A 14,480-nucleotide genomic window follows, 5' to 3' on the forward strand; every position below is an offset into this window, starting at 1 on the left:
TAGGGGCCCCTCATCTCAGTGTCCCACTGATCGCTGCAAGCACCTCTGAGAAAAAGCCGCCCTCGAGTTCTGAGTTCTGCCTGCTGCCAGACAGTCCAGTTTCTCTCTGTATGAGTCTGGGTCCCCAGAGACTCACCTGGAACTGGAGTTTAGAGCAGTCGGGGGCTTGTGACTACCTCCCAATTCAAAAAGACAGCCGCGTCCTCAGTTACCAGCCCTTGCCGCATGCGCCTCCGTACCTCTGCACTTCTGCACCTCCTCTGAGTCTCAGTGTGCTTTTCTCTTTGCTTCTAGTTGTAGAATTTCCACTCAGCCAGCCTTCCTGTGGTTCTGAATGATGTCCGTTTTGTCTTTTAATTGTATTTTTGAATTTGTTGTGGGAGGCAGCAATTTCCAGTGTTTACCTATGCTGCCATCTTGGTTTCTCTCCAAGTTAGGGTTTTTCAAAATGCTGACATGCCGAGCTCAGAAGGTTCGCCATCACTGCTCTAAATACTGACTCTACTACCTCTACTATGAAAATATGCTGTTGTGTATCCTATCATGAATAACAGTCCCACAATTCAATCTGGCCTCCTAAAGAGAAGCCTGGAAATGAGTCTCTATTCTTCTTCCTTCTCCTGTGTGCCCTTAGTTCATCAATGACTAAAATCTGTTGATTATAACACCTCATGTCTTTTGAATTCTTCCCCCCTCCTCCATTTCTATTACTTTTATTTCAGACCTTCATAATTTCTTGGTTGGGCTATCTTAAAGAACTCCTGATTGATTTGCCTGTCTTAGTCTCCTATTACATTACTGGTAAATTAATCTTATAAAACTACAAATTAAACTATATTACTCTCATGCTTAAAACCCTTGAATGGTTTTCCTCTACCTTTAAGATGAGTTATTTAACTTCCCTATCAGTAAAGTGGGGGAAGATAAAAATAGTTCCTGCTTATAATGACTATTGTGAAAATCAAATGAATTCAAGTGTAAGCCCTTAATGCATAATCCACCGTAAAATACAATAATTACAAATACAAATACACCAAGGTTCTGGGTTCAATTCCTGGTCAGGGTACATACAAGAAGCAACCAATGAATGCATAAATAAATGGAACAAATTGATGTTTTTTTCTCTCTCTCTCAAAATCAATCTGTACATTTTAAAAAATAACAGTAATTACTACTGTATTCTGCTCACAAGTTTCTCCACAATTCAACTTTTATTTCTCTTTTCTCATTTTCCACAATTGTCCTATAATTGGTGTAGACCAGGGGTGGGCAAACTTTTTGACTCGAGGGCCACAATGGGTTCTTAAACTGGACCGGAGGGCCGGAACAAAAGCATGGATGGAGTGTTTGTGTGAACTAATATAAATTCAAAGTAAACATCATTACATAAAAGGGTACGGTCTTTTTTTTCAATAGTTTTATTCATTTCAAATGGACCGGATCCGGCCCATGGGCCGTAGTTTGCCCACGGCTGGTGTAGACCCATACAAGAACACCTGATCCCTCTCCTTTATACCACAACTTTAATAATGTATATGCTTCTATTATAGCCATTATCATATTCTATAGTAGAAGAGCCTTGTCTTCACTACAAGATTGTGCTTCATGAAGACAGTGAAATGCATTAAGTCCCCTAGCACAGTTCATGGCCCATAAATATTTACTGAAAAAAAGTATGAGAGAAAAAGATGCACAAAAGGACTGTGGCAGATAGCCATGCTCCCTTCAACCATGATAATCCTATTATTCTTGAAATAAAATAAAGTAGTACTTTTAGAATAGGTCTAAAGAATGAGAGTCAGCAAAACCTCACTTTATAACTGAGGAGGAAAGGATCTGTGTGTTCAGAATGATGAGAAGAATGAAGATAAGTTAGTTAACTTAGTAAGAAAAATTAGATAAAGTAATGTGTACTCACTCAATCTTGTTAGGGACTAAATTGTCTTCATGGCCTCAGGCTAATAGCTCCTACTTTAGACATGCTAATCATTAGAGGGATTCTGCTTGGGACTTGCCTTTTACAAAAATAGCCCCTCCGGTTTTCCCTTCCCTTGACATAAAAGAAGCCTGAACACTCTACTTTCTTAAGATCGATTTGAGGTAATACTAGCACTCCCATCTTCTTGGCTGCTGCCTCCTGGATCAACAAACCTTTCCTTACTCCAAACTGTGACATTTTGAGTTTTGGCCTTTCAGATGATCAGGCACACAGGTTTTGGACTAGTAACACTCATAGGGAAATTCCACCCTACTTATAAGTTATATTTATGCCAGAATAGATATACTAAAAGGTCAAGTAATAAGGCAAAGGAGAAAAAATAGGTAATGATTAGGCTGATCCCATAATATTGTTGAAATTATGTTTGAGATTTTACCAGGGCACTATTTTCTTATACTCTTAAATGGTGAGAAATAGAGTGAAGAAATAAAATGGACCCATTATATTCAAGCTGGTAAATTACTAAAATCAAGTAGGTTGAGACATCAGGCAAGGAATCTATTCTTTTTTTAACTAACCTGGGAACTTTAACTTGCATCAATGTCTGAATTACATCTAAACTCCAGATAACCCTCTGGTTAACCCCTGAAGGACTAAGGAAAGAATATTCATGTATTCAGAACATTAGGGCATCTCGAGGATCACCATCTTGAGTTACTCCAGAAGCTAAGGATGCAGGAATGATTCTTTTTAAGAATGTACTTTTTATATAAGAACCATCAGCTTTTCTTTCTTCTTTGGGACACTCTATTGCCTAGTTGTATTTGAAGTTTGCAAACCCTAAGACCCTTGAACAAATCACATTTATTTCTAGCCAAAGCCTCCAGACCCTTTTGGGGGTTCATTTGACAATAAGTACAGAAGAGCACAAGCAAAGAAAAGTTAAAATGAAATAATAAATTTTAATGAGCTATATTCCACTTCACCATTTGTCATTCTTGGGATAAGTTCAAAAGATATGGAAAGGTATGGCCATAATTTTTGGAACTGGGATAGAAGGTTAACTTTATATCCAGACAAAAACACTGACAATCTATGCTGGGAAAATCCTTGCCCCACTAACTCCATGCTCTGTCCACCCCCTGTCCCCCAAGCATACAAATGTGTGTTGTTGTTTTTAATGTTTTTATTAATTTTAGACAAAGAGGAAGGGAGAGGGAGAAACAGAAACATTAATGAGAAACATCAATATTGATAGGCTGCCTCCTGCATGCCCCCAGCACATGCCCTGACCAGAATGAAAACAGTGACCTCCTGGTGCATAGGAAGATGCTCAACCACTGAGCCACACAGGCCTGGCCATACAAAATGTGTTTTAACTGTTATTGGTAAGGCTCTGAACAACAACAGGCTATTTGTAGTTAACTTTTTGGGGAGTCAAAATTTATGTGGATTTTGGACTGCACAAAGGATCAGCACTCCTAACCCCCAAATTATTAACACATTGTTTGCGGGTAGTTTTTATCGTGTGCTAACAGGTGGCGCAGGCCATTTTTGCAGTTGAATAGATTGATTACCGTTATACCTGGAAGTACATACATAATTCACCATTGTATGTGTTAGAGACCCAAATTTTGTCCTTTGGAATTCGTGTATCTGCATGTTAGCATCCCTTTAGAGCAATAAAAAAATATAAAAATAAATGTATTTATATGTTACCCGCATTCTACCGCTAGTCTATAAAAAGCGTATTATACGTGTCCCGTGCTCTACTACCAGTCAACGTAAAACATATAAATACGTTTCCCGCATACAATGTGTTAAAAGGTTAACTGTATATAGGCACACACATTTACTTCTACATTTCGGTATCTTTCTCTATAGATAAAATGAAAATCAGGATTTCACACTAATATCTCCAATTTCTAACTCAACACTATAGAGAGCATTTAAATTTTCTCCATATTTATAACACTTTGCAGACAGTGGGAAGCATGGCTCCCATTATCATTAATATTGGTTACAACAGGAAGACCAGTCAAATTAACAAATCTCCCGCATGGCTGCCTTCCCCTCCCCACACAGATGCTCTCCTTTTATCCCTCCCTGACTGGCCTAACACTTTCACACCTCTTCCATGAGTATAACCTTCTCACTTTGTTCAGGCCTTTATTCCTCATGCTTGGCACCCCTCCTACAAGAATACCCTTCTCATCCTGCTCAAGCTCTAACATCCCATACTGAGCTTGCCTTTCAAAGGATACCTTCTTCTTCCCACCCTTAGGCTCTGATATCTTGTATTAGAATGCTTCCATGCATGGATTTCATCCTCACCCCAGTTAAGCCTCAGTACATACACACCAGTCTACCCTCCTGCATGTGGATGCCTTTCTACACCCTCACACCACCTGCTCCTCCACATAGATTCCCTTCTCATCCTCTTACCCTATTCAAGTCTGGACATCCCTCCCTGGGAATAACTGATCCACACCAATATCAAGCTACACTCTTTTAGAGATACCATACTGACCCTGTTTGGGCTCCAACATCTTGTACCAATGTGCCCTCTTAGGGAGACTGCTCCTCACCCCTTATAATTCCATCAACTCTCCCCACTCATCAGGCTCTTGATATCCCCCTGCCCTTCTCACATATCCCACCTGGGTAGACACTTACCCTTGTCTGGTTCCTCCTGATAGTTTTAACACTGAATTGTTCAGAAAGGGAAGGGGAAGAAGACAGGAAGAACTGATGACATTTTAAATAAAGATACCAGTGAATAAGTTGCACAAGTACCCATAACAGAAGTGATATTTTGACTTTCATCTTCTCCTTGTTTTAATTTTTCAAGTTGTTCGGAGTCTAACTAGAAAAGAAGGGCGCCATGTGAGAGTAATTCAGCAATTTAGTATTTTAAATAATATACTGAATATATAATAGATTGCTCATTTTCCCAACTTTGACTTAAAAGGGCTAATTCAATTTGAGCATCTTTAAAACTATTATGACAAAACCCCCTCAAACCTGAACCAACAGCAGATGTTCAAAATGAAAATAAGCAGACTTATCTGATCATGCTTTTTACCCATTAAAAAAACTTCAAAGGCTCATAATTTCTTCCCTATGGAGGCCACAATTTATACTTCCAATCCTACTTCCTACGCCCATCCCATATTCCAATGATAGTTGATTGCTGAATAGTTTCAGAACATATTATCATTTAGACTTCTATACCTTTGCTTATTCTATCCCTCTGCCTGTCCCCTCCAACCTACTCTCCTGCTGGATCATTTAACTTAGGGATCAGCAAACTGTGGCCTGTAGGCCAAATCCACCTTTTTTTTTGTTTGTTTGTTTTTTGTTTTTTTTTACTGAAACACAACCATGCTTTCATTTATGTAATGCTTACGTGCTACAATAGAGACCATGTGGCCTTCAAGGCTAAAATATTTATTATCTAGCCCTTTACAAAAAAAGTTTTCCAAGCCCTACTTTCACATAGGCTTTTGTAGCCTAGTAATTTCAGATTCTTTTAATCAAAATTAATTGCTCCAACTCTAATGCTTAACATCCCCGATAATTGTAAGCTCTTTAAAAGCAAAGTCTAAACCCTATTCCTAATGTAGACAATATATTTTTTTTGGTCCAATCCGCATTTCCCACCTCTCCCAACACTTATCACATTCTTGGGGGGAAGTATTTTAGAAGAAACTTCCACCCTTTTTCTTTACCCCTTATTCAGTCCTCCCAAAGGAAAGATGAATGACTAATACTGGCAACATCCTGATAGTGGGATGGATTAATGTTTTAAAGGTCATTTTTCATGCATGACCTCCTGCTCACTTTGTCTAGATAGTTATACCTACCAATAAGCAAATCACATGGTAAATTCACTGGGGTAGAACTTATTTTACCTGTATTTCAGAAGAGGCCCAAAGCTCCAGCTGCTCTGTCTTTGATAGATTGGTAAACTCAATCCGGGGGGATAAGAAGTAAAAAAGTCTCCGATCTAATTTTGGTCTCAGTCCAAGTCAAGTTCTTCAATGCAAACTTATCATTTAGAAAACTAGTATTTTTTAACCAAGCTCACATATACAGAGAACATATTGGCGGTTGCCAGATGTAGGGAATTGGGGGCAGATGAAATGGGTCAAAGGGTACAAATATCTAGTTATAAAATAAGTCATGGGGATGTAATGTATAGTGTGGTAACTATAGCGAATAATACTGTATTGCATAACTGAAAGTTGCTAAGAGAGTAAAAAAACCCAATCAGCTAACACAGTAGAACTCAAAATATCTGATGATTGAGAACTGTAAATTAACTGAAAAAAATCATTCCTTTAAAATGTATTAACACACTAATGCCACACACATCATATCTTAGTGATAAACTTATTGGGAAAATGTTCTTTGAAGAAAAAGAAGAGATACGTTTAGAATCCACATTCAATGATTCAAACCAACCCCATCCTATTATTCATCTAATTTTTCTGACTCAATATTTTATTATCAAGTCTCAGCTTAAGTAAACATAAAATATCATGAATATTATTGACACAAAAAACTATTCCTCATATTACCTAGTATTGTAATGGTATCTCCCATCTAAAAAAACCCCACAAACATCCCTATACTCCAGATCCTTTCAATTACTACTCCATTTATCTATTCTTCCTTAAAAATGTAGCTTCTCAAATGCGTAGTCTACTACAAATGTCATCTTTATTTATACACTTAGTTACTTTCTAACCTATTACAATATGGCTTCCATTCCCCACCACTATGCTGAAATTTATTTAGTTAAGATCACCTAGAATCTCCATGTTGCCAAAAAAATGTACACTTCCCTGTTTCATGGTGACACCTCATCAACATATAACAATCTCTCTTTATTATAACACTAGGGGCCCAGGGCACGAATTTGTGCACCCTGAAAGGAACTGTGGGCCCATCGTCCACACCCCTGCCTGACCCCTTCCACCACGGCCTTCCTCATCCCATCTGCCAGCAGCCCCACTCCCACCGCTGCCGCTCCCACATGCTGACGGCGCCCATCCCATTTGCATCTGCTGACAGCGCAGAGCGATTCGGGCTGGTGCCCGCAATGGGTGCAAGTGGGGGCTGCTGCCCCGATCACCCCTCAAGAGAAGCCCTCAAGGGTGACGGGGCCAGCAGCCGCAGATCGCACCCGCTGACAGCACCAAGTGATTGGGACCAGTGCCAAGCGCCGTCAGTAGATGCGAGCAGTGGCTCTGGTGCCAGCTGCGGGATCAGACAGCGGCTGCTGGCCCCAATCACCCCTCAGGAGCAGGAGGAGGTGGAGAAGCCCTGAGGGGCCATCAGCTGCTGCTCACACCTGCTAATTGGGGCCAGGCGCTGGCAGCAGGTGCAAGCGGGGACAGTGCCAGCAGCAGGTGTGAGCGCTGGGTGGGATCGTGGCAAGCAGGAGCAAAGAATTTTTAGTAACCACCAGAGGCTCATCCCGATGACAGCGACCAGCGCCCTGCTTGGTCTGGTGTTCCTGCTCACCTGCTCCACCATCCCGCCGCAGGCAATGCCTGCCATGGTTAGCGTGCGCCCCCTGGTGGTCAGCGCACATTATAGCGACTGGTTGTTCGGTTCTTCTGCCATCTATTTGCATATTAGCCTTTTATTACATAGGATACTTCTCTCTTCTTAGATTTGGTGGTACTACTCTCCCTGCTCTTCTACTTAGCCAATAGACTTATTTTCCAGTGTAAAAGTTCAGCAGCCTTACTAATCCTTTGCCCCCAAAATGTTAAGATTACTTAAAGCATGGAACTAAGAACTTTACTTCTCTCATTATACTATTTTTTTTTTACCTCTGTGTGATCTCATTCATTTCCATGGATTTAAACATCATCTGTATGCTGATAATTCCCTAATTTATATATTCAGCAGAGAAACCATGGCTATGTAAGCATTACAGCACCTTTCATTAAAAACAAAATGTAATGAACACATGAGGACCAATATTATCCTAGTTTCAGATTTCCATCTGTGGAAGGTAAAATGACTTGTGCCTAAGGTTAAGATGATGGAGGTTAAGAAAGGAAGTGTACTTTTTCAATTCTTCATTCTTTCTATCATTTAGTCCCTTGTTTATTTAAATACTAGAGGCCCTGTGCGTGAAATTCATGCACTTGGGGGGTAGGGGGGCCCCTCAGCCCAGCCTGCACCCTCTCACAGTCTCGGAGCCCTCGGGGAATGTCCAACTGACAGCTTAGGCCCACTCACGACGAGGACGGGCCTAAGCTGGCAGTCGGACACCCTTAGCACTGTCGTAGAGGCAGGAAAGGCTCCTGCCACCACTGCTGCACTCACCAGCCATAAGCCCGGCTCAGGGCTTCTGGCTGAGCGGTGCTCCCCCTGTGGGAACTCACTGACCACCAGGGGACAGCTCCTGCATTGAGCATCTGCCCCTGGTGGTCAGTGCGTGTCATAGCGACCACGGTCATTCTGCTGTATGGTCGATTTGCATATTAACCTTCTATTATATAGGTGGAAGTCTATTCGACAAAGTTACTTCTTATCAACACACACCATACACATGCATCAGAGAAGAATTGGATTTGAATTAATGGAGAAAAGATCTCAAAACTTATTTTTCAATAAATACTTAAGGAAAGACTCCAGGTTACAACTGAATTATAAAGGTTAGTATGTAGGGTAGGAGATATGACTAAAACAATACTCAAAATTTTGGGGCAATGGGTGTAATATAGAGAAGTAAAAGTAGATGCAAATGGTTGTGCTGTCTAAAGAAAACTAGAAAAGAGCAGTCTGGTAGACTATGATCAACTAATTGAAAATGGTTAGGAGCCTTACTTGATGAAAAAGAACAAATGAGAGATATTACTGCTTTGTAAACTATAAAATCAAAGCAGCTATTTCAAATAATGATTTAATGTAAGGTTATAAGCTAGACTGAAAGACAGTAAAACCAGCAATGCAGATACTGATATAAACAAGAATCTTACCTGATTCTGCTCACGTGTACTTACTCTATTAGAAAAATTGAATCCAGGAGGTATTTTAAAGAAAGTAATAATATTTTCTTTAAAATAATGTGGCAACACATTAGGGTAAAGAAAATAAAAAGGAAGCAAATATAAGTAAGCAGGATAGGGTTGTTGCCAAGTAGGAAAAACTCTATGAAAGGAAAGGAAATGAGATGTTTAGAAAAATGATTCCAGTCTGGCCACTGTGACTCAGCGGTTGAGCATCAACCTATGAACCAGGAAGTCACGGTTCCATTCCTGGGCAGGGCACGTGCAGGAGACAGTTGATCGATGATTCTCTATCATCACTGATTTTTCTATCTCTCTCCTTCTCCCTTCCTCTCTCTGAAGTCAGTAATATTTTTTTTTAAAAAAGTGATTCCTCTTAAGTTTTATTTTCTAGAAAACAGAAAATTTCTGAAAGCAAAATTTTTATTTAGCTTTAATTAAAAACAAAGTGTCATTCTTCAAATACAAATATGACATTATTTTGTTACCTTAGTTTCCTAGTGGGAGCAGTAGGTTGGTCTGGGCCTAGTCACATTCTCCTATCTATATTCTGTGGTGGGAAAAAAACAACTCTTTTGAATGAATTACTTGATACTACGGTACATTCAAACTCAGTATGGACTCTCATAATGTGAAAGTTAAATGGGTCCCCAAAATGTTGAACCTATGAATTTGGTGCTCTAACCAACTGTTATCACCCACGAATGCTGGCCATTTGATAAGGATTATTATCAAAAAAGGAACTCCACACATAAAAAATGTAGGTTATTATAATTAAAAGACTGGATTTACTAATAATGAAAAAGAAATTACATATCCAAATATCAGCATGCCTTTGTTGCTCCTCCTAGGACAGCACTGTGATAGAACCACCATGGTTCAAAGTCAAACAAGTCAGGGGAACATATAGGACACAATAAACACCAACTTGTCACTGTGCAAAGCCAAACAAGAAGGCGTGCATGCATGTAGTCAGCCAAGGAAAGTAGCATGGACATGAAGAGACAGCTCCATGAAGAAAGGATGCTATACTATGCTCCAGCCTGTAGCCCGAATCTAATATCTGCAAAAACACAAAATTCACACAGGTGGCAGAATTTTACACTTCCAAGTATAAAATAATTCAGGAGTACTCAGAATTTCAAATCTTGCATGCAAAATTGCTTATTTTACAGAGATATTTGGATGTATATCTTACCATCCAACTACTCATTATATTCTAAGTTCCATTTGTCTAATGTATGCTATTAGGCAGTGTCATAGTTTACATCTTTTTAAGTGGATAAAAAACTTCCTAATACTTGAAAAAATAGTTGTATAGCCAAGGTTTTAGGGTAGTTGGCCCACCACACCAGTCCTTATCAAATCCAGATTTCTAAGTGAATCCACTCTTCTGGGATTTATATTGCAACAGTGACAGATGAACTAGACATTAGTGAAAAGTCAAAAGAGAAAGCCAGAAGCAGTCAGAAAGCGGTATTAGGTTGATTATCTAGAATTTTATTTACGGGCTATCCCATCTTTAACTATTCAGCTCTAGGAAGTACTCATATAACTTCTTCAGAGGTTAAAAAAAAAGAGAAATAAACATTCTCTGACATTGATACTGCTGATTATAGATGGGGTAGGTAGTTTGGAAGAAAGTCCATTCTACAAACACTTGCAGAGTGCAGATCTCTGAGATAGTTATGAGGTTACCAGGAAAATTTACTTAGAGTGTAATATCTTTTGGTCTCATATACAAAATGCTAGGGTTCGGCTAAGTCCATGGTTGGCAAACGGCAGCTTGCGAGCCACATGTGGCTCTTTGGCCCCTTGAGTGTGGCTCTTCCTAAGCCTTAGGAGTACCCTAATTAAGTTAATAACAATGTACCTACCTATATAGTTTAAGTTTAAAAAATTTGGCTCTCAAAAGAAATTTCAATCGTTGTACTGTTGATATTTGGCTATGTTGACTAATGAGTTTGCCAAGGCTAAGTGATACACTGTGATTCTTAAACTATGACTTTAACACCATAGAAAACAGATCATTCAAACCCTACTATCTTTTCTTCTAACATGTCTCATGGTCTTTTTATTGTTCATCAGCATTCCCATCAGAAAGAATCTATTGGCAAAACTGTAAAGCTCAAACCTGCTAATATCCTGTGTAAATCAACAGCAGCAAAATTTATGGAATGCTATGTGCAGATACATATTAACATATATTTCCCCCCAAATTACATATTGATTACAAAGGGATAAGTGATGACTTTCAAGGAGAAATATGGAGAATAATGCTTTAACCAAATTTTCAAAGCTAACAATATGAAGCTCAAGATATGATGTACTAGCATTAAGAAGCACAGAACATCTCTTCAGAGGTATTACTGGCCAAAAAAAAAAAAAAAATGCATGACCAATCTAATCATGAGACAACAACAGACAAATTCAAATTGGGAGACAATCTACAAAATAACTATCCTGTACTTTTCAAAAATGTCAAGGTCAAAAAATACAAGAGCAGCTGAGAAAGTGTTCCAGATTAAAAGAGACTAAAGAGATGTGACAACAACATGCAATGCCTGATCCTGGACTAAGGAAAGGAACGCTTACAGATAAAATAGAGAAATAGATAAAATTTGAATATGGATTATGATTGAGATAACAGTATTATGTCAATATTAAATCTCCTGGTTTTAATAACTACACTGTGGTTAGGTAAGCACAATGTCTTTTATTTTAGAAAATATACACTTAAGAATTTAAGAGTAAAGAGGTACAATATCTGCCAACTACCCTCAAATTATTTCAAAAGAAGATAGAAGGATGGATTGGTAGATAGAATGATATGGATATAAAGCAAGTATGATAAAGCAAATGCGCAAAGTATAATACAATTAGTGAATGTGGGTAAGCATATATGAATTCCTTGTACTATCCTTCCAACTTATCGTGGAAGTTTGAAATTATATCAAAATTAAAAGTAAAAAAATCAAAACAATAAAAATAAAAAACTTGGCCTATTTCCCAGATCAAATATCTTAACAGACTATACAAGTTCTGATAATATTTAAAATTATATTGATGCATTTCTTTTCTCGGTGTAATATTAATGTTATACCTTAATATTACACCGAGCACTAAGATACTGTTTACTATATCCAATAAGCACTAAAACATCTGTTAGATGAGTATACTCCAAATTACAGCACAGCATATGATGATTATAGAAAAACAATTAAATTATAAAAAGTACCACATTGCAAATAGAGGTATTGAGACATAGAACGTATAGTACACCTCTTAAATTATAAAAAAAGAATAAATCATAATCATAAATCTAAAGAGATGAGTTCCACAAGTAGAGAAAAGTAAACATTTTCCTTATCAAGAGTTATACATCTTAGCTAACTACAAGGATGATGAACTTTCCCCCCATAAAAGAATATTATATATGTTATAAAAAAGTGAATCAAATGAAAGACTTATCCTAGGAATTGAGATTTAAAACACTACTACTGGGTTAATACTGAGTTGTGGTACAATCCTAAGATATTGCTTACAATTTCCTTATTTAAAAATAACGCTTTTGAATAATTTTCTTCCCCAATGGCAGAAAGGATCATATTTTATAAAACCGATTTCAAGTTGTGAGAGCACTGGATATGCCACACGGAAATTTATATATACACATATATATTCACAAACATGCAAAGGAAAAAGAATATGTCGGTTTGCAAATGTTTATAACGTGAAATACTGAATGTAAGCATGTTAATACCAAAGATAAACTGAAATAAGTACACAAATTACATGTAATCCCAATTCACACTATGAATAGATGCTTCACATATAGGGTACTGAAAAAAAACAAACAAAACCCAAGCAACAAGTGAATATCCGGCGTAAAAGAGTTTCATTGTTTATTTAAAAATAATAATGCAAAAACAAAAGTATGAGACGGGTCTTACTAGGTCTCCTGACTAAGACTGGGACTGTGGGGGAAAATTTGCAATATAGTTAGAGCCCAGTTAAAAATTTCCTTTCTAATATGGTATAATTATATATTACATTAAAAATGTAATACAGAGATTTCATGTTAGACATAACAGCACGAACTCAATTGTCAATGTTTTCCAATCCTACTTCAGTATCCAAGTAGGTAAGGCAGAAAGTCCTTTTTCCCATGAAATTCAATTAATTTTGTATTTAATTAAAATTTGACTATTTTTCAAAATCACATATATTTTTAGATTTAATGTACCCACATAAGCAAAAAGATGAGGGGATAAAAACCTTAAAGGATTCAAACACTTAAAATTGACCAAAAACATCATAAAATCACTGTGTGCCTCAGGGAAAACTTGACACAATAATGTCTCCAGCCAGTGTTACAATGCCGTTACCCTGATCCTAATTCAATGAACTCAATTTCTAAACAGGTTGTCGGCAGAAGAGATCTTTCCAATAAAAACGGGTCCATTTTGTATTCTGGAAGCAAAAATAACACTTACCTTTAAAATTTTATATAAAGAATACCGTGTGTTTTTTTCTACACCTTTTTAAACTAAAATCACTTATGAGAACTCCATCAAAGCTATTTTCCAGAATGTCTCCTTAGATAAGACCAAAACCTATTTTATAAGGGTAAACAGTAAATGGCTTAAACATAAAAGTGCCCCTAGTTCCTATGTCCATCGTATTCTGCAGTGCACGCCTCTGAGCTGAAGTTGTACTAGTTCATCCTACTGCGACCTCCTGTTCACTTGCCAAAAAGAAGGATCTTCCTCCAGGCGCTAAACGAACAAACCGGGATGGGGTGGGGGGTCTCGAGGTGGCACAAGAACAGATGGAAACAAGTAAGAGAAGGTTAGTGCCTCCACTCCAGGTGCCAAGATTTAATCGCCCACCGAGCCAGCTGCTTCCACTACCCACACTTCTTCCCTTCCTCTCTCACCCCAAATCCCCTTCCAAAACACACGCGCACAGCACCCCTCGTCCCTGTCCCGCGTCGCCCCTTTCCTGCCCAGGACACCGACCTGCGGGAGAACAGCTCCCTGCACACGTCCCACTCGGACAGAAAAGAGCGCCAGCGGCGAAGGTCCGGAGGTCCCGCCACCTCCCGCCGCCCCCGGCAACCTGCAGAATGACAGCTCCGAGCCCAGAAGTTTGAGAAGCACGAACGACGCCGACCCCACCGACTGGGAAGACGGACGGTCAGGAGGACGCGGGAGGGAGGCGGGGAGGGAGACGTGCGGGTAAGTGCAGTGACGGGTCCATCACATGACAGCGAAAGAGGACCAGAGTCGCCGGGGCGTCCGCACAGAGAAGGGGAGCGAGGGTGTCATCTCTATGGCAACAGTCCCCCCCGTTCCCCGCCGTCCAGACTTCCAAAGAGGGAGGAAGAACTTCAAATCCCAACCGTCAGCGCTCCAGCGGCTCCTTCTTAAAGGGGTACACACCGCGCCGCGCCGAGCGCGAGAGGGCAGAGGAGGGCGCCGCCCCCGCTGCCCCGAGCCCCCCGC

General features: G+C 39.2%; 1 protein-coding gene across 4 annotated transcripts in view; it reads right to left on the reverse strand.

Moving 5' to 3' along the window:
- The window catches only part of LCORL (ligand dependent nuclear receptor corepressor like), a 141,296-nt gene extending 126,881 nt beyond the window's left edge, over window positions 1-14,415 (reverse strand). For 2 of the 4 annotated variants that reach the window (XM_006775852.2, XM_006775853.2), the window contains exon 1: window positions 13,995-14,415. The gene's annotated coding sequence lies outside the window, so the exon portion shown is untranslated. Of the gene's footprint in view, window positions 1-9,461; window positions 9,758-13,994 lie in introns of those variants that run through there. The other 2 variants (XM_015571824.1, XM_006775854.2) reach the window with 2 other exon arrangements.
- Between the last annotated feature and the right edge of the window lie 65 nt (window positions 14,416-14,480).

The sequence above is a fragment of the Myotis davidii genome, unplaced genomic scaffold, assembly GCF_000327345.1.
Source record: "Myotis davidii unplaced genomic scaffold, ASM32734v1 scaffold204, whole genome shotgun sequence".
In the NCBI taxonomy this organism is placed as follows: domain Eukaryota; kingdom Metazoa; phylum Chordata; class Mammalia; order Chiroptera; family Vespertilionidae; genus Myotis; species Myotis davidii.